Source organism: Panthera onca, chromosome B4, assembly GCF_046562875.1.
Source record: "Panthera onca isolate mPanOnc1 chromosome B4, mPanOnc1 haplotype 2, whole genome shotgun sequence".
Classification (NCBI taxonomy): domain Eukaryota; kingdom Metazoa; phylum Chordata; class Mammalia; order Carnivora; family Felidae; genus Panthera; species Panthera onca.
In genome coordinates, this window is record NC_138345.1 from 127,386,649 (window position 1) to 127,409,167 (window position 22,519).

The window sequence follows — 22,519 nt, forward strand, 5'->3', positions numbered from 1 at the left end:
ATGAAAATTCAATGGTGAAATTTCTAATGCTTTGAATGCAGAGCCATACTTTGGCTTCTGAAGCACGCTTCAAATTACCTGTCCACTTGACCCCTGAGTAAAGCATATTTAAATCAGCTACTGGGGTTTTAAAAATGGGGGCACCTGGGTGGCTCAGTCGGTTAAGTGTCTGACTCCTGATCTCGGCTCAGGTCGTGATCTCGGCTCAGGTCGTGATCTCCTGGTTCCGTGGGCTTGAGCCCTGCATTGGACTCTGTGCTGATAGTGTAGAGTCTGCTTGGGATTCTCTCTCTCCCTCTCTCTCTGCCCCTCCACCACTCATGCAGTCTCCTTCTCTCTTTCTCAAAATAAATAAATAAACTTAAAAAATGGATTAAGGGGGCGCCTGGGTGGCTCAGTCGGTTAAGCGGCCGACTTCGGCTCAAGTCATGATCTCACGGTCTGTGAGTTCAAGCCCCGTGTCAGGCTCTGTGCTGACAGCTCGGAGCCTGGAGCCTGTTTCAGATTCTGTGTCTCCCTCTCTCTGACCCTCCCCCGTTCATGCTCTGTCTCTCTCTGTCTCAAAAATAAATAAATGTTAAAAAAAATTAAAAAAAAATGGATTAAGCACAACATCTCCCTTCTGAGTGCAGCTTTCTGGTGTTTGGTTAGGTGACTGCCGTGAACATGAGCTAGAAGGGGACAAGGCTGCAAGACAATGCATTCTTAGAGCAATGTCAAGAGGTTTCCTGAAGGTTTGTACAAAATTCTCTAGAAATAGAGGTGCCTGGGTGGCTCAGTTGGTTAAATGTTCAAATTTGGTACTGGTCATGATCTCGTGGTTTGTGGGTTCGAGCCCTGCGCTGACAGCTCAGAGCCTAGAGCCTGCTTTGGATTCTGTGTCTCCCTCACTCTCTGCCTCTCCCCTGCTTGGGCTGTCTCTCTCTCTCAAAAATAAATAAACATTTAGAAAAAAGTATCTAGAAATACTACTAATGTGGGCAAATAAGTTTGAGGTGAGAGTGAAAGGGGAAAAAAAAAAACACCTTTCTGTAACACCTTTCACCTTTCGGTGGAGAACAAAGAAAGTAGCTATTTATAGAACACCTACCCTATGTATGTTCCAGTCCCTTTCTAAAGGTTCTAAATTAAGCCCCCATCCACCCTTCAGGGTGGGCCTACCGATCCAATTCTCAGAAGTGAAAAAACAAACACAGAGATGTTAAGTAACATGGCCAATGTCACAGAATGATAGATAAGGGCTGGTGTCTTGAATTCAGGTCTGTGAAGTTTATGATCTCATTAGTCAGGGACAAGAGGGCGAGCACTGTGCAGAGGAGCCAAACAGGACATGCCAATCTCAAATAGGAAATGCCAGCCTGGACACAGGTGGCCAGGTTCTTCTCCAAAACTTTTCAAAGACCAGCAGAGACAAGTATGCTAAAGCAAGATGCTGATTTCCTTCCGGTACAAATGTACTAAGCATCTACTCTGTCTGTAACAGTTCCTGGGTTCGGGGTTTCCACATACATTATCTCATTTAATTTTTAATATCACTTAAAAAACCTGTTAATGGTATTATTATAAACAATACCATATTTAATGGTATTAGAGATTGTTTACCAAACAGAATAGCATAATACAAGGAAGCAAGGGCACTTGAGAATTCTCCATCCTCTACCCCATGCAAGTGAGAAATTTTAGTTACCTTAAAGATAGAACAGTAGAAAGACCCAAATAACAGCATATAGGCTTTATGTTGCTACTTCTCTTAGCCTAAATCAGTGTTTTACACACTAATTAGCATACAAATTACTGTTCAGGATTGCATACACAAAAAACATATGTAATGTAATTTTTTGGCAATTAAAATATTTTAAACGGTTGTTTGGACTGTGAATGATTTCCACCCCATACTAAGACTAAGAGGCAGCTCTGGTATACTCTAGGCCTCCTCTCATTTACTCCTGCTTGGTAGATAGATTATCAACAAATCTTATGTCTAGAAGGGGCATTAGAGGCTACCAAGTGCTACTCTTGGCCAGGGCAGTAATCCCCAAAGGTTACCACCCTCTTCTGAAGACAAGAGTGTGGAAGGTGGACTTACCCATTGCAAAGCCCCCACCATCAGTACACTCTACCTCTATTTATCTATCTGCTCCCCTCCAATTTCCACCCATTGCTGCTAGCTTTGCTCTTCAGTCCTGCAAAATAATGATAACTCCTCTTTCCTATAACCATTAGGATGTTTGAAGCCTGGTATTAAGATGATTCCTTTTTAAAGTTACAGTGATCAAGGAGGGAGTCAAGTATCTACATTGTGCTTTTTAATCATTATTTGATGGAGTTTATTTCTGAGTGTACATCTCTGCACATCCAAGATACTGACACCCACCTCCTCATTAAGCAGCTCCACCGATTAAGTTCCACATTTTGGGAAACATGCAGCTTAGTAGGAAAGAAAAAGAACAGAAACCACATGCCATGTAGCAAGTATTCCTATAGTGGTATAAATTAGGTGCCAGTCACACACAGAGAAAAAGGGTCAGAGTCCCAGCTCATCCACTAAGAAAGACTGCTGACCTGTGAGTTAGATTCTCAGGAAATACAATTTTCATCCTGAGTCTCCTGAAGGAGACTGACCATGTCTCACATCTCATACTCAGCTTGCCTACCACCCTCCTTTCATGTTTCAGACACCTGCCACAACACCAAGCATGGGTTAAGTGTCCAATGGTTCTTACTTCAACCCTTTGGCATTTCAAAGGGGCCTGGTGAGAACAGACAAAGGTTCTGTTCAGAACAGTTAAATTCAAATGATCCCAAATTTCTCAGATGAAGGTTTTTTTAAAAAAAAAAACTCATTAATAATAATACACCTTTAAACACCTAAATCAGAGTCTTGGACTCCATCCCCTGCCATCTATTGACTCACTGAGTGACAGAAAACAAGTCACCTAACTTCTCTGGACCTCCATTTTCTCAGCTATAAATTGAGGGGCCTGGTCCACAGGACTGTAAAGTCCCTTTTAGATCCAGGGTCCCCCAATCTTCTGCTGTCTCAGATATTAATGTGGAGAGTTCACATCAATCTGGCTGAACTAGTCAATTTTAAAATCAGTGCTTGATTTATAGTAGAAAGAAGAGCATGCATGGAAGCAAAGGTAGGTAAGGACCCCAGCTCCAGCCCTTCCATTCTCCTGACACATACCGCTATCCCAGTATGATCACCTGCACAAATACCAGTATCAACATTTACTGTATGATGATTTGGGGTAATTTCCTATCTGTAGAGTGGGGTAAACACCACCTACTTCCAGAGCTATTGAGGGGGCAAAATGTTAAAATGTTTACAGCCTCACACCTAGTGGGCACATGCAGCATATTCCTTTATTCAAAGATTCTTTATCCAGCCCACTTAATCAACAACCTCAGATTCCAAAGACTTTTTGCAATCCAAAGTACAGACAGACAGAGCTAGGAGAGCTCTAAAAGTCAGCTAAGTCCAACTCCCTCCAGCCCTGTGATTGACAAATGAAGAAAACAAGCTCAGAGAGACTCAGTAACTTGCCCAAGGACCTATACATATATTCTTCAGCAGCAAAGCCTGACCCAGAACACAGGGCAGCAGGCACCAAGGGTCATACAAGACACAGAGAGAACACTGCAGGCTCCACTCTTCCTAAAGAAATTGGTAACTCCCCATACATCACTAAATTCTGAAAAATAAAATAACTTTTTAGTTATATATTTTTTGGAGTGTTGCAAGAGAGAAGGAGCATCATAGCTTGTCTGTGAAACGCAGGCTTTCAAACTGAATTACCTATGAATTGAAGGTGAGACTTCCTTGCTATCAGCCTTTCCCAGTTATTCGGCTCCAATCTCCCTCACCCCACCCCATTTGTCCTTTTTTCAGTTTACACCCGGAGGCTAATACGCTTGCATTAGGACCCTCTTTGGACAAGGTGAGATGTTTCAGGCTGGGGCAATAATGCATGCCCCACTAAACACACACAAGAAAACTGTCACAGCTAAGTTACTCGATAAAGCAAAAATAATTCTCCTCTGCTTAGGAGTTCCAGCATGGGACAACTAGGAATTAATCAATTCGATTAATCAATTAATCAAATTCATTAAGGCACACTGATAACTCAAGGGTCGGGGGCCCTAAGGTCCTCCCAAAGGGCATGATCAAAATCCCTGAGACCGTTCAGGTGTTTCTGGAGAAACCTCAGCCCAGAGTCTACCAAGGGCTTCTTGGCCACGTGGGAGCACTGAAGAGGGAGTCCAGACAATATAAGGAGGAGCCTGGGTTACGGCTAGCTCCAAGGAGACCGCTCTCACCTGACACTCCCCTGCTGCCCAAGATTCCCAGAGCAAAGCATGTATCTACACAGATCATTTGACAGAAAGCTACACCAACAGTATGCTTGTTTACAGCTTCAGGTCAGCACACTCCCCAGTCAGTGTCTCCCAGAATTCAGAGGGCCCTAATCTAAGCCTCACATTGTGCACTTGAGCAAATAGACCCAAAGAGGGAAACCGTCCTGCCCGAGCTCATACCACGTGCCAGGGCTATGGGATGGAGCCTATGCTTGACCTTCAGTCTAGAGCTGTTCCCTCCCTTTAGACCTCTAGTCTAGAGCTCCTCTCTGCTAGGCCCACTCCCTCTTCCAAAACCCTGGGCTCACCTCCTGGTTCTGAGGATCCTGCCAGGTTGAACAATGCTCAGAAGCAGGTGGTAATTTAGCAATGCATCCAGTGGGACATTTGTAGGCCAGAGCAGCGGGGGGCTGTGTCCGTCCCCAGTGGCAAGGAGAGACTGCAGCGTGGAACTTTGAAAGGGCTCTGTCTTCCCTAAACGATCCTGATCCTCCTCCTCCTCCTCCTCCTCCACCTCCTCCACCTCCTCCTCCTCCCCCACTCCCTCTCCCCCTTCCTCCTCCTCTGTAGTACTACGGAGACATGTGCTCTGCTTGGGAGGAGGTAAGGAGGAAGATGCAGCTGTTTATTGGAAGGAGAAGGGCAGCAATCTGCTGAGCTGGGCTATATACTCACACCTAGCAGAAGAGGAATGGGGAAAAAAAAGAGATCTGTTGCCACAGAATTATTAACCCTTGGGCTCCAGCTTTGCTCCTCACACAGCTGAAGCAGCGAGAGAAACAATACACTTAACCAATGGAGTGCCAGCCAAAGACATTACATCATCGGTCAGCACTGTCATTGGCTAATAATTCCTAGAAGGCAAAATTCTGCTTCTAGGTGCTTAACCCTTTCATGTTCACCATAGCAATGACTCAAGTATTTGGTCAAACCAATGGTTCCTAGACTTCCTTTTATCAGGATCATGTGGGCTGCTTTCTAAACATACAGATCTCTGTGCTTCATCCAGAACCATGAAAGCCTTCAGAGGGAAGACGAATATCTGTATTTTAAATAGTGTACAGAATGTGAGGACTACTGGTCTATTCAGAAACTCTTCCTCTCCAAAAGATAAAAGAGATAATCGGTTGTCTGAGCATTTATTATGTACCTAATATTTACTGCATCATTTAATTTATTTACTATACTAAGCAATGAACACTACTGGATCCATTTCATAGGTATAAAAAGTAAGGTTCAGAGAGAATAAGTCACTTGCTCAGAGATGGGACCTGGCTTTAAAAACCAGGCGGTTTGGGGCACCTGGGTGGCTCAGTCAGTCGAGCATCCAACTTTCGCTCAGGTCATGATCTTGCAGTTCTTGAGTTCGAGCCCCACATCAGGCTCGCTGCTATCAGCATGGAGCCCGCTTCAGATCCTCTGTCCCCCTCTCACTGCCTTTCCCCCACTTGCACTCTCTCAAAAATAAATCAAATATTAAAAAAAAAAATTAAGAGCTCGGCTGTTTGCACCCTACCTCATTCCCCCTCTGAAGCTCCCACTTGAAATCAAACTAAGCCATTTGCCTGCTTATTGACTCCAGGGTTATAGAAAATGTAGAAAACCCTCTCAATGAGTTGGAAAATGCCAGTAACCTATGAAGAATGGTGGAATGAAGAGAATGGTGAATTCCCATAGTAGGTGTTCGGGGACCATGAACCCTCCAGAGAATCCTCTTTTTCTCAGGCTCCATTCTTCTGCTTCTGCTGCAAATCTCAGCTTCACTGTCACTTTCTCTAGGAAGCCTCCTCCCACTCCCAAATCTGGGGCAGATTCTCCTGCTCCAGGCTCCTAAGGTCCCCTGTATCAGTGGACTGCAGCTGCTTGCTTAGTGGGTAAACTCCATAAAATTAGAGCCATTTCCACTTTCTCCACCAACATACGCCCAGCACAGTGCTTGCCACATGTGAGTACTCCATCAGGACGAGGAGGGATGGGGAGGGAAGGCCCTTGCTGAAGGTCTAAATGGCATCATGCTGAGATGGGAATGGCAAAGCACTGGAGGCCAAGGGATACACATGAACAAAGTGTCTGACCTTGGGCAAGTTCATGTCCTGGGGGTTGGGGGGGTGGGGAGGGCTTGGTTTCCTCATCTGAAAATGAAGACAACAGCACCTCCCTCATAGGTAGATATGAGGATCAAATTAAAGAATGATCCAGGCTGTGATGTGCTCCTTTACACTGTCTCTCCCTAGATCTCATCCATTTTGTTGGCTGACATCTAAGTGCTGACAACTCCCATATTTATAGCTCTAGCCCAGACTTCCTCCCCACCCCAGGCTCCACGTGGATATCTCACAGGCATCTCTAACACAGCACGTGAATTTCCTCTCAGAACCACAACCTGCTCCCCACCTAGTCTCCTCCACTCTGTTATTGGTGCTCCCATCCAGCCAAGCTTTTATCTATTTTTGTTTTTGTAATTGAAATGAAACTCATATCACATAAAATGAACCATTTTGAAGTGTCCAACTAAGTGGCATTTACTACATTCATAATGTTGTGCAACCACCACCTCGATCTAGTTCCAAAACATTTTCATCAACCCAAAAAGGAAACTATTTACCCTTTAAGCAGTTATGCTTCATTTACTCTTCTTCCCCAAGCCACTGGCAAACACCGGTATGCTTTATGTCTCTATGGATTGATCTACTCTGGACATTTTATGTAAATGAAATCAGACACCATGTGAACTTTTGTGTCTGTCTTCTTTCACTTAGCATGTTTTTAAGGTTTATTCACATTGCAGCATGTATCAGTACTTCATTTCTTTTTATGGCTGAGTAATATTCTATTGTAAGTATATACCACATTTTGTTTATCCATTCACCTGTTGATGGACATTTGGCTCCACCTAATCTTAAACCATAAACCCATGGGTCATCTTTGATTCTTCCGTTTACTGTATTCCCAACATCTAATCTATCAGCAAGTCCTTGTCCATTTTGTAACCAAATATAACTCTAATCCTTCTACTTTCCTCCAATACCATTGCTATTCTGCAGCCAAGACACCAACATCCCTCTCACCTAACTCTTAATTGGTGACAAAATCCCATTCCTCTCCCTCCTCCATTTTTCACCAGGTAGCTACATAAACCAGATCATTCATCAACTCTAGCAATATTTACTGAACACTTTGCATCATGGAGCTTGCATCCTAGAGGCATGACAGACAACAAACAAATATATAGTATAACCTCAAGTCATTACTAGGCTTAAAATCCCTCAATGACCTTTCAATGCACTTCAAATAAAATCCAAGCTCAGCATGGCCTTCCAAGGACTTCTCCAAACTCATCTCAGGCTGTTCCCCAATCATACTGGGCTCCATTCCTCCACCTCCTGGTCCTTGAACAAGCTGTTCTTTCTGCCTCTTGATCCTGGCATTGTTTAGCATTGCTGGATCCTTCTCATCCCTCAGATCTCAGGATAAATATCACTCCTCAACATGACCTTCCCTGGCCACTCTTGTTAAGCAGATCCACACCTCATTCATTTCACTCATTCAAGAAGTATGTGCTAATCACTGTGCTGGGCTCTTGGGATAAAGCAATATGTGACCTCCTGGAGCCATCAGTCTAATGGGGGGGGGGGGTGGCAAACAACAAGGAAATAAATAAAATGAATGAACAAGTGCTATGAAGGGAGAGTAAAAGGGAGGGGACCTGCCTTACACAAGATGGTCCAAAAGGCCTTGCTGTGGAGATTATACTAAAATATTCAGTTGGGAAAAGGGCCTATTACTCTCTATCACTTCCTGGTTAGGCAATGGGATGTTCTTTTTTTTTTTTTTTTCAATATATGAAATTTATTGTCACATTGGTTTCCATACAACACCCAGTGCTCATCCCAAAAGGTGCCCTCCTCAATACCCATCACCCACCCTCCCCTCCCTCCCACCCCCCATCAACCCTCAGTTTGTTCTCAGTTTTTAACAGTCTCTTATGCTTTGGTTCTCTCCCACTCTAACCTCTTTTTTTTTTTTTTCCTTCCCCTCCCCCATGGGTGTCTGTTAAGTTTCTCAGGATCCACATAAGAGTGAAAACATATGGTATCTGTCTTTCTCTGTATGGCTTATTTCACTTAGCATCACACTCTCCAGTTCCATCCACGTTGCTACAAAGGGCCATATTTCATTCTTTCTCATTGCCACGTAGTATTCCATTGTGTATATAAACCACAATTTCTTTATCCATTCATCAGTTGATGGACATTTAGGCTCTTTCCATAATTTGGCTATTGTTGAGAGTGCTGCTATAAACATTGGGGTACAAGTGCCCCTATGCATCAGTACTCCTGTATCCCTTGGGTAAATTCCTAGCAGTGCTATTGCTGGGTCATAGGGTAGGTCTATTTTTAATTTTCTGAGGAACCTCCACACTGCTTTCCAGAGTGGCTGCACCAATTTGCATTCCCACCAACAGTGCAAGAGGGTTAGGCAATGGGATGTGCTATCATTCAATGTTTGCTCTTGAAGAATCAAAGCATTTAATGTCTGTCTCTCTCTCCCCTAACAGACTGCACTGTATCCCCAGCACCTAGGACAGTGCCCTATCATTTAGGAAGCACTCAATGCACATTGTTGAATTAATAATTGGTAAATAAATTAATTAATTAATCAGACCACCAAAGAAATCACCTCATAGACTATAAAAAATCATATCATTTTGATTGCTGCTTTTGTTGTTATTGCTATTATTTTATGGCAAAAGGACACATACTCTGTTGGGTTTTAGAAAAAAGACTGGGTTGACTGTAAAACAAGAGTTAAAGTACTTGACTCAGAATACCACTAGACAACTAGGAGAGAATGCATATAGATAATAGGCACTCAATAACAGGAAGTGGCAGTCATTGTAGCTATTATTATTAAAGATCCTTTCCTCTAAAGCTTATTTACCCAACTCTAACTCCCAAATCTACTTTCAGATGCAGTCAAGAAGGTTAAAGGCAAAAGAAATGAACACTTTTTAAATACCTGCTCTGCACCAGATTCAGTGCAAACCAGTTTCTGTCAAGTTATCACATTTACTTCCCAAACCCATCCTGCAGAGGTGGCTGCTGTGGGACAGCTCTCAATCCCTCTCCAAGACAGAGGCACCCCTTCCTCCCCTGGGCCCTACTGCCAGTTCCGTTGGCTGAGTCCCTCTTCAGGAACTGTCTTGCTGAAGGGACAACCAAAGTTATGCCCTTCCCTGCATCTACTGGCTGGCCAACATGGGGCTTCCAAGGCCTGGCCCCCAGGCCTCAGGGGATCAACTAAGGCCTCTTTTGCATTGCATCACAGATCTACCTTCCCTCTGCCCAATCCTGTTTTCCTCACCTGTCACCCCCTTGGACAGTGAGACGGCTCCCCCCAAGTCCCCCTACACACAAACCTCAGAATCTCTGAGTCTTTTACCAGGGAATTTGATCTTCTAAAGGTAGTTATGGTATTTCCTTTTAAATCAGAAAAGTGACATTCAGAAACATTGATTAATGTCCCCAAAGCACACAGCTAAAGTGACTTTCTGGCCTGACTCCCCAGTGACACCTTGCTTTTTATTACAGCCTCTAACAGCCAAGACTGTGCCTCTGCAAGGCAGAAAGAGGAGGAGAGAGGTACCATTCCCAATCCTCCAGGGTCCATGCCTGATGACAAGGTTGAGGTCAAAGCCTCCTGAAACAATACAAAAATGACCTGCAGGTTGCAGAAGCAAGTATCACAGAGGCAACATTTCCTGGCCCAAATCTTTGTCCAGAGGCCAGGGAGCAGGACTCCCGGGCAGTTGGGGCTGCTTTCCGGGACCTGAGCATTTGCAGCCACGTCCGAATAGCAACTACAACTTACCGGCTCTCTGATGCTCCAGTCTCCATCCATTTTCCAGAGAGCTGCCAGAGTTACCTGGTCACTGATCAGAATTCCTCCACTGCACTCCACCCCAGGACAAAATTCAAGACGGTCAAAGGCTGCATTTTAAGGTCTGCGCATGGTTTAGCCCCCGCCATGCCGACAGCTCATTTCCTACCCACAGTAAGCCCCGGTCCTTCGTGATTATTTAATGGGATAATAGACTTTTTCAGCTTCCTTACCTCTCTCTGGAATTCCCGCTATCCCAGCAGCCCCTCCCCCTTGGCCCCCTCCCCCCAGCTCTCAGCGGGGCAAACCCTCCGCCTCCTCCAGTCCCCACTCAAAGGTCGCCTCCGCTCCAAAGCCGTCCTGGCTGCCTCACGCCTCCTCTACACCTCGTGTCCCCTGTACTACGGTGCTCTGAAACTGTTCCTCCTACTGTCCTTCTTGGCCCCAGGAGCCCCTCCAAGGCCCGTCTTCGTGCCACCAGGGCTCAGCACAGTGCCTGGCACACAGCGGGGGAGCCGATAAATGCTGAATAAACACGGGGCGCGGCATCAAGGCTAGTCCCCGCTGCGAGCTCGGCCAGGGAGCCGCTCGGAGGTTTCTTCCTGCGCCTCAGAAAGACTGGAAAAAGGCAATGGCGTGACAAATCTGACCCCTAGCCCCAGGCCAACAGGTCCTGAGGGGTCCGAAGACCTGGGTCGAGCGCATGTCCGGCCGGGGGCTCCCAGGCCCCCGGCATTTCCCGCGCGCCGACCTGTCCGTCGCAGGGTCGGGCCGGGGCCGGGCTGCGGCAGCCTGTGGAGGGAGAGTGGCGCGGCGGCTCGTCGCCTCCCTCCCGGGCCCACCGCGCGCCCGCACCCCACGGGCACAGGGCCGGCGCGCCGGGGACGAGGACGCCACCGGCAGCCCCGTCTGAGGGGCCGCGGGCGGGGACGGGGGGGCTCCCAGCTTCCGGAAACCCCACAAAGTCTACTTCGCGGCGGCGCTCCCCTTACCGTGCGAGCCGCCAGGAAACCCGCGCCAGGGGAGTGCCTCGGCCGCGGCGCCCGCCTGCGGATACGCTCCGGGTCCGCGAGCTCAGCCTCCGCACCCGGCCGCGCTCCAGCGTCTCCCCTCCGCCGCCCGGCCTCCCCGCCGCGCCGCACCGCCCCATTGGCTCGGACGGCCAGGCCCCGCCCCCTGGGGCCCCGCCCCGCGCCTCCCACCACGGCGCCCCTCACGTCTCCACGCGGGAAAGTTGCTTCCTGACTCTGAGCTCTCCCCCGGCTCGGGCAGCCGAGTGCAGTGATCATTTCCGATCCCCAAAGCGTCTCTACGCCCCTTGGGGAGTGCGAAGAGTGCAGCGTCCTTGGAAGCCAGCTTTGAGCAAGGCACCTGACCTTCCAGGACTTCAGGAGGCGCCTCAGAGAAACCCTGCCTCACTGTCTGCTCGCGTCTCAGGTACTGTACCGGTCACTCAGCGCGGGGGGTGCAACAGGAACCAGACAAAGTCTGTCGCCCTCCTGTAGTTTGCGTGGAGTCGGGATGGGGGCAGGTTAAATGAAGGTACACGAAGAAGATATGTCAGATTGTTATGGGAGGGAGAGGTGATTTTAAATAAGAAAGGGGCCTTGGGACGTTGTAAATAGGAGGGTTTCTTGCGGCCACTTGGGCAGGTGATAGTTGAACAGAGTTGAAAGAGAAAAGGGATTCCAGGACTGGAAGGAGAGCATCGCCGGCAGGGGGCAGTAGATGCACCGTGATTCTGAGGCCTCAAGTGGAGACTAGGATAGCCCAGAGTGCTGAGCAAGGAAGAGGTGCGCTAGGCTGGAGAGAGTGCGTGGGGCCGATTTCCCCAGAGCCCGGAGGGGTGGGGGTGGGGGGGGGGGCAGCCTGAATAGCGTCGGTTCGTTATAAGGACAAAACAAAAATAAGCCATCGAAGGGAGGCTACGACATGTTTAAAAGACCACTGTTGCTTGTGTGGAGAATAGATTTTGGAAGAGAGAATGAAATAGCAGCGAGACCAGTTAGGAGGTGTCTTAGTCGGCTCACGCTGCCATAACCAAATACCATAGACTGGTTGGCTTAAACAAGAGACATTTATTTTCTCATAGTTCTGGACGTGAAGGTCAAGGTGCCAGCGTGGCCTGCTTCTGGTGGGAGCTCTCTTCCTGGCTTGTAGATGACTGCCTTCTCCCCGTGTCCTCATAAGGCAGGGAGAAAGAGAGCAAGTTCTCTCCTGTCTCTTCTTAGAAGGACACGAGCCCCATCATGAGGTCCCCACCTGCAGGACTTCACCTAAATCACCAAAGGCTCTGTCTCCAAATACCATCTTGTCGTGGGTTAGGGCTTCAACATATGAGGGGGGGGGGGGGGGATGCATAGTTCAGTGTGTAACTTGAGTCTACTGCAGGAGTCCAGGCAAGAGATGATGGTGACTTAGACCAAGGTGGTGACAGTGGAGATAGGGAGAGTGGACCGACTGAAATACATTTTTAGAATATCATGGAAAGCCTTGGTGATGAGTTGGTTTTAAGAAATGTGGAAAACAGATGAATAAAGAATGACTCCCAGGTGCTCACCTTGAGCCATCCTTGAGATAATGGTGCCCTTACCAACATGGGGAAAGACTAGGAAGGGACAGGTTGGAAGCAGAATGGAAATAAAGGCTCCACCATGGACATTTGAGAAACCCATTAGGCAAGCTACAACAACTGTGCCAGGTTCTCTTCAAATTGTTTTACATATATTAACCAATTGTATACATAATTCTTATAGTAACTGTGTGGTGGAAAAGGACTCTCATTGTCCCCGTATCACAGTGGAGGAAACGAAGGCACTAAAAGATTGAGCAACTTGCCCAAAGTGAGGGCTGGTTACCCAAGTAGAAAGCACAGATGTGAGCCTGGGGCTGGAGATATGCACTGGAGAGTGTTCTGACCTGGGACCTTATGAGACCACCTAATGTGAGAAGACAGCAGAGCCAAGGACTGAGAGCCCTTGGAAGTTTGTCTTCCAACATCTCTGCTTACTGCATGGCCCTTAGTAAGTGACTTCAGTCAATAAGAGGGAGTAACCCGACTTCCGTAACCAAGGGAGGAAAACTGGCTCAGGAGTCACAAACTTTAATACTGTTGGGGACGGGCAATAATGTAATAAGTGAAGTTGGCAGGGTGTGATAGAACAGGGTGGGGTAGAGACTGTGGTGCACTGAGGTGTGCGTAGACCTGCCTAAGGGGGCAGGCTGTTACTTAACAACTCATGTTTGCGGTATAGCAGTAGGGATCCTGAGTTGCCAGATGATCTGATTTTCATTAAATTTTCATTAAGAAAAATTCAGATTATGTTACATCTGCAAGTGTTTAAATGTTGGCGATTAATTTAAAAAAAAATGTAAAGGACTGTGTGAACCAAGATTGTTGAGCAAAATCAAACCCATGCATAGACAGGATTTGCCCCTTTGGCTACTACTTTCCACCTCTGGATCAGGCAGTACCTCAGATCCTTCCTGAGTTTCTATTCAGACATGGATAATGACAGTAGTGGACATAAGAAGATGAAGAAGATCAAGGAAATCTCAGCTCATAAACCCTGCATGGATTTTTGCCCCATCTCTGCCTCTACCCACCCTGGAATATCCTTTCTAAGCTTCCGTCTCCCCTACCTGTGAAATGAGGTCAGAGAACAGCTCTGACTTCTCTCAACTCTAAGATTTGGACTTATATGTAGTTTTTTTTGTTGTTGTTTTTTTAAGAATATTGGCCTTCAAATGTGCACAGGAGAGTTGCTTGGACAAAAATGGAAAGGATGTTCTTGTCTAGGCCTATAAATTCAAAAACCTTCACTAGTATCAGTTTTAAACAAAGAAAGAAAAGAGGAAATGGTTAGTGGGATAAAAGTGTAGATGAGAAACCAGGCAAATTATGGCATGGAAAATTATTTTTTATTGCACTGTGAATAAGGGGGATAAAAGGCAGTTAGATGCAGAAGTGCTTAGTGGTTTCTATTGAAAATTCAATGTATCATAGCCAGTTCTCTATATTTATCATCAAGGGTTTAGTAGTAATGAGATTCTCCCGTCATGTATTGGAGGTCAGCTGCATTCCAGAATTATTTATTCTTATGTGCTGAGCTTATGCAATGAAAAGAGCCTGGAAACAGATAATGACTCTCCATAGTCAGTCCCTTTTGTCTCCGCCCTGAGATGGTGTTTCAAGCTGGAGAAACAGCTCACGACTTTATAAATTTCTGACTTTTATGTGAGAGTGAATGTGGGTTGGAAGTCAGAAGACTTGACACCTGGTCATGGGATAACCTCTCTGAACCTTCTTCATCAATGAAATGAGAGCTGGACCAAAGATGGCTTCCTAGAAGATATTTGTATTTATGCCTCCACATTTCTTTGGGGGGAGTTTTTCACGGTGGGGAGACCTGGAAATTCCCAGGGCCAGATCCTTCAACAACTTGCTAACTCCTAGTCCCCAAAAATACTTGAGGGAGGGATGTCACCTGAGTTGGGCCAGTTAGATCTTCACTCCTGGGACTTTGTCTCTCCAGAAAGTGATAAGGATGGAGAGAGATTGACCACGAGATTGATCAGACTAATGATGGCAGCAGCAGCAGCAGCAGCAGCAGCAGCCGCCGCCTAAGGAGGCTGGGCCAGTGATTGCTGTTTAGTCCTGAATCTTGTTGGCACACCTCTAGATTCCTTTGATTTCTGCCCATTTCGCAAACTTGCTCCTTCATGCCATCCCTGTCCCCCATCTAATTTTATTTTGTGAATCGTCCATCTCTGCTAAATTCCCTTCTTGTGTTAAATAGCCTACATTGTTTCTCTTGCTTTTAACCAAGAATCCTCCCAATGGGTCCAGGAAGGAAAGAAATATATTGTCATAGGATCTTTTCCCTGGGGAACAATTCAGCTCAGGAATTTGCATGCATATGGATGCACCCACAGTGACAGGTGTACACGTTGTCTTACAACTCAGTAAGAAATCCAAACCCACAGAGTGGTGGTGGTGGAGGCTAAAAAATATATTTATTTTTGATAAGAAGAACTCAGATCTGCTATTCTTATCTAAAAAAAGATGAGCAAGTTCTTATAATAACAAAACAACTGTAGCAATAAGTCCTTTTTATGTAAATTCTATAGTTTGCAAAGTCCCTCATTTCATATACCCTCCTGTGAGGTAGGCAGATTAGATAGTATTCATGGATTAGAGTAATAGTAGCTATCATTTATTGAATACTTTTTGTGACCAGGCACTGTGCTAAATGCTTTTCATACCCACGGGCCTACACTGTTAAAGAGATGTTATTCCCGGGGCGCCTGGGTGGCTCAGTTGGTTAAGCCGCTGACTTCAGCTCAGGTCATGATCTTGCACTCTCTGAGTTCAAGCCCCACATCGGGCTCTGTGCTGACAGCTCGGAGCCTGGAGCCTGCTTCAGATTCTGTGTCTCCTCCTCTCTCTGCCCCTCTGCCTCTCGTGCTGTCTCTCTGTCTCTCTCAAAAATAAATAAATATTAAAAAAAATTTTTTTAAAAAGAGATGTTATTCCCATTTCATAGGGAAAGAAACAGACTTGTACAAAGTCACTTAGATGATACATAGTTGAGGTGGGAACTCAAAATTCTGTCTGACAACGAACGCCATATTTGCTTTTAACACGCACAGCTTCGTGTCACATAACACAGCTGGTGAATGACAGAGCTGCCGTGGGAACCTAGGTCCTGAGTCAGGAAAGTTTCACAGTTGCCAACAAGGGCAAAGTTAATTTTGTTATCCATCCATGGCAAGAGTTTTAAGCTCACAAGAAAGATCTTGCAATATTTCCTCCTCTCTACCTATCAGGGAGCCTAAAATCTGCACAAAGATGAATTGCTATAATTAAAGATTGATTAGGGGGTACGAGAGCAAATTAGCCTGCGAGGGTTAAGACACAAAGTGTTAACATGTGCAAGAATAAAAGGGCTCTGGAATCTATCCAAAAAGGGTTGATGTAGTAATCATTTCACTATGTATATGCAAATAATCGTGTTCTATGCCTTAAATAGATACAATTTTTATTTTTAAATAAATTAATTAAAAAGCATTAAAAATAAATTTGACTTATAAGAAATTTTTAAAAAAGTAAAAGTGAGAGAACTTTTTTGTTTCATAAATTTCATCTTTGGATTAAAAAACATCTTAGAAAGATGAGGAGGTGGGGTATAGAATAAAAGAAAAGCTGAAAATATTAATCTACTTCCTGACATGAGGCAATTCAGTTCATCTCTGAGCCCTACCTAGTAAAATGAGGGGAGTGCTTAGAATGCTGTAACATCTACAGTTCTTTTCTAGAATCCCTAGGTAAATGCTCAGAAGGGGCATGGCATGGTCTGGAGCTGAGGTGGATTCTGAGCTAAAGATTTTGAGTGGTTTTATGGTTGCTTGTTTGTAGCACAGAACATTTTTGCTGATGTTGCAAAAAATTGTCATGGTAACCAGAAAAATAAGTTTCCAAATCCTTGGAGTACCCCTTAAGGGGAGGCAGATGTCAGTGGGTGTTCCTTTGCAATTAAGGGTGCTTGAAGGTTTTAGCTGATCAAGTCACTTTCAAGGTAGTGTTCTAATACATTTGCCCTCACCACAACTCCCTGGGAAGCAGCTGTAGTAGGGCAGAGAGAGTACTAGGTCCACTGGAGTGGGCAATGAAAACACCGAGGCAGTGGTTCTCACTGCTGGTATATATTTTGGCATATATTCTCACTAGTAGGTATATATTTTGTCAGCATCCCAGGTGACATCATTGTGTAGTCAAGGTCGAGCACTGCTGAGCTGATTTTGAGTCCTACATCCACAGCTTCCTGTCTGGCTGTGAGGTCTTGGACTGGCCTCTTCACTTCTCCAAGCTTCGGGTGCTTCCGCTATAAAATAAGGTAATAGAACTAGCTTTGCAGGACAGTTGTGAGGCTTAAACATGAAAGTGACTGACCATCACCATAACTTCAATATTAGTTGCATTTGACTTAGAACCAGCATGGAATTCGGAAACCCACTTTTTATTTTTTCTTATTTTTTAATTTTTAGATTAAAATCGCCCTTGCTCTCCATTTCTACCACTTTGAGGGTCTGGATTCTGTCTGCACAGGAACACAACAATTAACCTACCCCTTCCAGGTCATTTTCCTTCCATATTAAATCCCACATAATAATGACACTGCATCAGTTGGCCTCTAAACAGACCCTGGTCATTTCAGCCAAGCTCAATCACCAGAGGAATAGCCAGGCCACACTGAGAATGGATTTTTTTCCCCTTTAACTACATGGGAAGGCAATAACTGTAGCTGTTGAGGACATGAAAGCTGTAACTATACCGTGTTTGAATCCTTGTTCTGCTACTTCTTAGTTTTTGACTTTGGGCAAGCTGTTTGCCTAGGTTCCTTATCTACCCAAGGAGGGTAATAATAATAATTACTTTTGGGAATTGCATGAGGATGAAATCTATTCAAACATATAAATTAGGGCAGTACCTGGTATATAATAAGTGTTCTTCAAGTGTTCCCCATTTTATTTGCATTGAAATGATCAACTCTTAGATTTCCCAAAAAAGAAACACATAAATCTTACCACTTAGAGCTCAGACAATGAGCAGACCCCTTGATCCCTGGGTTATGAGGGAGTGTGCCCCGGAGGTGTGGAGCCCAGCCTTAAGCACTACTGGTCTCTATCTTATTTGTCCCAGACTACAACTGCTTTATTGGACCATGGGTTTTACAACAGCATCCACCGTGTGTGGCTTCCACCTCTGTCCCTATCTTCTCAAAGTCAGCTATAAAGATAGTTAAGTGTGGTCCTTTTCTCCTCCCTCTTTCACTTTCTTCTCTTTCCTCTGACCCTTAGAGATTATGGGCTGGCTGTGGCATTCCACCTAGGCCCATCTTCCCTGGCAGGTACCCATAGTACAGGCAGGCCTCTGGATGGCATAGTGATCGCCATCATCATTGTGGCAGCTGCCATGGGGAGCACTGGGCTGAGCATTCTGCAGTCATCCGCTTACTGAATTATCCCAACAACTCTGAGAAGTAAGCATAATAAACACATTCCCATTTTACAGATTATTAAAACTGAGGCCTACAGTGGTACATGAACCTGCTAAGGTCCCATATCTCATACATACGGGATCAGGGACCTAAGCTGGTAATTCATTGCCCTTTACCAGCATGCCCTTGGGCTGGCTCCACTGCCCTGGGGGATGGGGCTCCCCCTCCTGGCTTTCGAGCTCCTGAGAAAAGAGTAGAGTTTAACTTCTACCATTGACAGACCATTGCCTTCTCCAAAACGATCTCCATCCAGACATCAGGGAAATGACCATCATATTAAGTGAGAGGATCCATGCAAAAACACAGCTTGATCTAAAAACTGCTGTGTAAGAGTTAGGTATCATTTTCAGCACCATCACATAGGGGCTCATAAGTATTTGCTGAAAGAATGCATGCTTATGGCTTTTCCTTTCAGGGAAGGAATGAAGTAATAATAACAAAAGTTGGCCTTGGCATTACCAGAGACCTGTATTCAAACCCCAGCTTTATCATTTAAGTGGTGTGTGACCCTAAACAGTAACAATAATAATGGTAAAAATTGTGTGCACATGTACCAGCATCTGGTCTCGTGCTTCAACCTCTAATATCTTACTTAGTTCTTTCAATGAGACTTTGAGATAGGTATTAATATCCCCAATTTACAGATGGAGAAACTAAGGCTCAGAGGAGCTAAGAAACTCACTCAAAGTTGCACAGTTTATAGTGGCAAAACCAGGAATTAAACCCAGATCTACATTATTTCAGAAGCATTGCTCTTAAGTTTTTTGAAGGATTCCTTGTCTGCTGAACTTCAGTTCTGCCTGTTTTTCAGAGTGATCATGGGGATCAGTTCTACTGTATACAACCTGTCCAGTAATCCAGAACCTAGATGTACATTTAAAGGCAGGTGGAGCACAGGAAACAGTAGTTTTTTACATGGAAGAGAGCAGAGGGAGATCTTTTATTAGTGATACTAAAATACACTTCTGTGCTTATGATTTATGTGATAGGGTCACGTCCTTATGGGCAGATAGGACCATGCATAAGGATTTTTGCCACCTCCAGATTCCCCATGAGACTGCTGTATCAGCATTATATGAAAAGCACATTCCAGACAGGTGGAGTTATGAAATCTACAATGTGCTTCTCTGGCTGTGGCCACTGCTCCTGGTGTGAATATCTCTAATCATTCATTCATTTCTCCTCTGGGAACTGGCAATCTCCATCATCATGTTACCAGGCAACCAAAACAGCACCTGCATCAGGAGGTGAGCAAACCAATCAGGACGGTCAGGGGAGGAGTTTTACCTGGTTGGCCTCGGTGATGGAAAGAGGGCTCTCTGGGTTCACTCAGGACTATGGCTGCTGGAATCAGCATCAGAGCTGAAGGGAACTCCGGAAATTTGAAACCTCCCATTTTAGGTAGCTAAGTGGGGGCCTGGTTGTGTAGGAGTCAAGTCTTCAATGTCGCACAGCAACTCCAAGGCAGAATCAGGACAAGTCAGATCTGATCCCTAACAAAGTATTCCATCCCTTATACTTTACTGTCCTCATTTAAAAATCATTAATGGGGCACCATCTATATATTAGGCTCTCTGTGTAGTGGTGTGGGGGATGCAGAAGGCATGTAGACCATTCCTCAGTCATCTAACAGTTATGCTTATTATGCTTCCATATTTAGGGCAGTATAGCATAGTGGTTAAGGGCACAGGTCCCACAGTCAGAGCATAAAAGTCAGCTCAAGCACTTACCATTTATGGGAGAATTCAGGTTACTTAACCTTTCTGTGCTTCAAGTTTTCTCAAATAAAATGGTGCTAAGGATGAGATAAAAGAAATAACTTGATTGTGTTGTTGTTAAGCCTGTCCAAAGGAAGTTGCCATCAGTATTGGTCATCCTTGGTAAAAACATGTGGGGCACTTGAGCTTGGACTCTGGAACCAGGCACCTTGCCAGAGTTCAAGCCTTGACCCTCCCTTGCACTCATTACATGATCATTGCCAAGTGATTTAAAATGTCTATGCTTTAGTTTGCTTATCTATAAATGAGTATAGTAATAGACCCTCATAGGCTCATTATGGAGCTAAAATAATTTAATATACATAAAATGTTTAGAACAGTTTCTGGCACATAATAAGTGCTCTGTAAATTTTAGCTAATAGGATTCATCAACAAATATTTATTTGAGCTCTCAGGATGTACTAGGTACTGTCCTAGGAGCTGGGAGGTATAAAAATGAACAAAATAGACAAGTCTTTCTCAGCCATCATAGAACTATGTTTATTATTACACTTGTAATCATGTCCGTTTACTTCTCGACTCCTGCAGCTTAAAGGTGGGGCAAGTGTTTTATTCACAGTTGTATTATTACCTGTGTCTGGAAAAGGCCTGACAAGGGGTACATGTTCAGTAAATATTTGTTTCATGAGTGCCAGGCACTGCACTAGATATAGAACAGTCGTTCTCAGCTAGGGATGGTTTTGTTCTTCCAGGAAATATCGGACAATGTCTGGAGACATCTTTGATTCCTGTGACTTGGGGGAAGAGGGTAAGGTGACAGCGAGGCTACTGGCATCTAATGGATAGAGGCAAAGGATGCCACTAAACATCCTACAGTGTCCAGGACAGCCTCTCACAACAAAGAATTACCCAGCTCCAATGTCCAGTGTGCCAAGGTTGAGAAATTCTGGTGTAGGAGAGAAACAAAACCTTATAAAGACTCCTTCCCTTCAGAAACTCATGGTCTAGCAGGACCATGATCACATAGCACACTGAGTGCTGTGTGGGAATCATGAGAGAGGACTCTGAGGACATACAGAAGAAGCAGCTGAACAGCAGAAACTTCTGGTGGAACTGATGTCTGAGCTGACTCTTCAAGGACATGTATTGTCTTCAGGCAAATTCTGTGTGCCCTGAAGGATGTTCCAGGGCTTGAAGAATGTGTGTGTGTGTGTGTGTGTGTGTGTGTGTGTGTGTGTGTGTGTGTGTGTTGGGGGGCAGGCAACATGCATAAAGTCTTAGAAGTAAGAGGGAGTTTGGTTTTAGTAAAATGGAAGAACCAGAGCAGGAAGCAGAGGCTTGTGCAGGAGGTCATGGGGAACCCTATGACACATAATGCGAATGTTGGGCATGATGTGGCCAGCCAGAATTTCCCAAAGTCTGTTCTCTAAGCACCAGTTATTTAAGATGTGCCCAAAAAGGGCCACAGTCAACTAAGAATGATAATGTGCTGAATATTACTTCCCCCCCTTTTTTTTTACTTATCCCCTCTTTTAGAGATTTAGAAGACTCATTAGTATCATAATCCTTTATTAAAAAAATTTGATTCAGGGATGCCAGGGTGGCTTAGTCAGCTGAGCGTCAGACTCTTGGTTTAGGCTCAGGTCATGATCTCATGGTTCGTGGGTTCAAGCCCTGCATTGGGCTCCGTGCTGTCAGTGTGGAGCCTGCTTGGGATTCCCTCTCTCTCTGCCCCTCCCCACTTATGCGTGCTCTCTCTCTCCCTCTCAAAATAAATAAATAAACTTAAAAAAATAAACTTGATTCATTTAACTTAATTTATCCCAGAGTCTTCCACAGTTATTTGACCATGAAAACTTCCTTTCTAGACATCTGTCTACATGGAGTCTACAGACCTTCTTTGGGAAGAGGAATCGTAGGAGAACTATTGACTTTCTTCAAGCAGTATCATGGCTGAATTTGTGTTTTAGGATAATCTCCTTGGCTCCTGTGTGGGGTAGATTCAGAAGGTAAGAAATATCTATGTGTATTGTTAAAACACTTGTCAAGTTGATGTGACTTATTGACCGCTGGGCTGTCTCCCCCACTGGACCTGGTATAGCGAGCATACTTATTAATCATTGTGGCCCAGTGCCTAGCTCAGCTTGGCAGATAGTAAGCACTTCCATGCATTTTTTTGAATAAACGGATGTTGTTTTTAGTTAGGCACTGTACTAGCCACGGAGGCTGAGCAAATCAGATGCATTTCCTGTTGTCATGCAGTTAGCAGACTAGTGAGCATGTAGTAGGCACTTTATACATGTTTATGGACTGAGCAGATGATTACCATAAATAAGACAGGAAGTGGCAAGGATCATAATGGGGTGAGGCCTGGGAATCTGTATTTTAAGCTAGTTCCTTGGCTACTTCTGATGTCCAGGGGCTGGTATTTGGGAAGCACTATGCTGTCAATCACAGATGATGTGTCTTTGATTAGCCAGCTGACATCAAGGCCCCAAC

At 45.0% G+C, this 22,519-nt stretch overlaps 1 protein-coding gene and 1 long non-coding RNA gene across 4 annotated transcripts in view; one reads left to right on the top strand and one right to left on the bottom strand.

The window, feature by feature from the left end:
* SYN3 (synapsin III) overlaps window positions 1-11,357 on the bottom strand; it is a 465,237-nt gene extending 453,880 nt beyond the window's left edge. The window contains exon 1 of one of the 2 annotated variants that reach the window (XM_078449497.2): window positions 11,235-11,357. The gene's annotated coding sequence lies outside the window, so the exon portion shown is untranslated. Of the gene's footprint in view, window positions 1-4,670; window positions 5,035-11,234 lie in introns of those variants that run through there. The other variant, XM_060656504.3, reaches the window with a different exon arrangement.
* A 96-nt stretch (window positions 11,358-11,453) lies between these two features.
* The window catches only part of LOC132693818 (uncharacterized), a 95,760-nt gene continuing 84,694 nt past the window's right edge, over window positions 11,454-22,519 (top strand). For both annotated transcript variants that reach the window (XR_013556536.2, XR_013556537.2), the window contains exons 1-2: window positions 11,454-11,679; window positions 21,889-22,029. This is a non-coding gene — a long non-coding RNA (uncharacterized LOC132693818). The remainder of the gene's footprint in view (window positions 11,680-21,888; window positions 22,030-22,519) is intronic.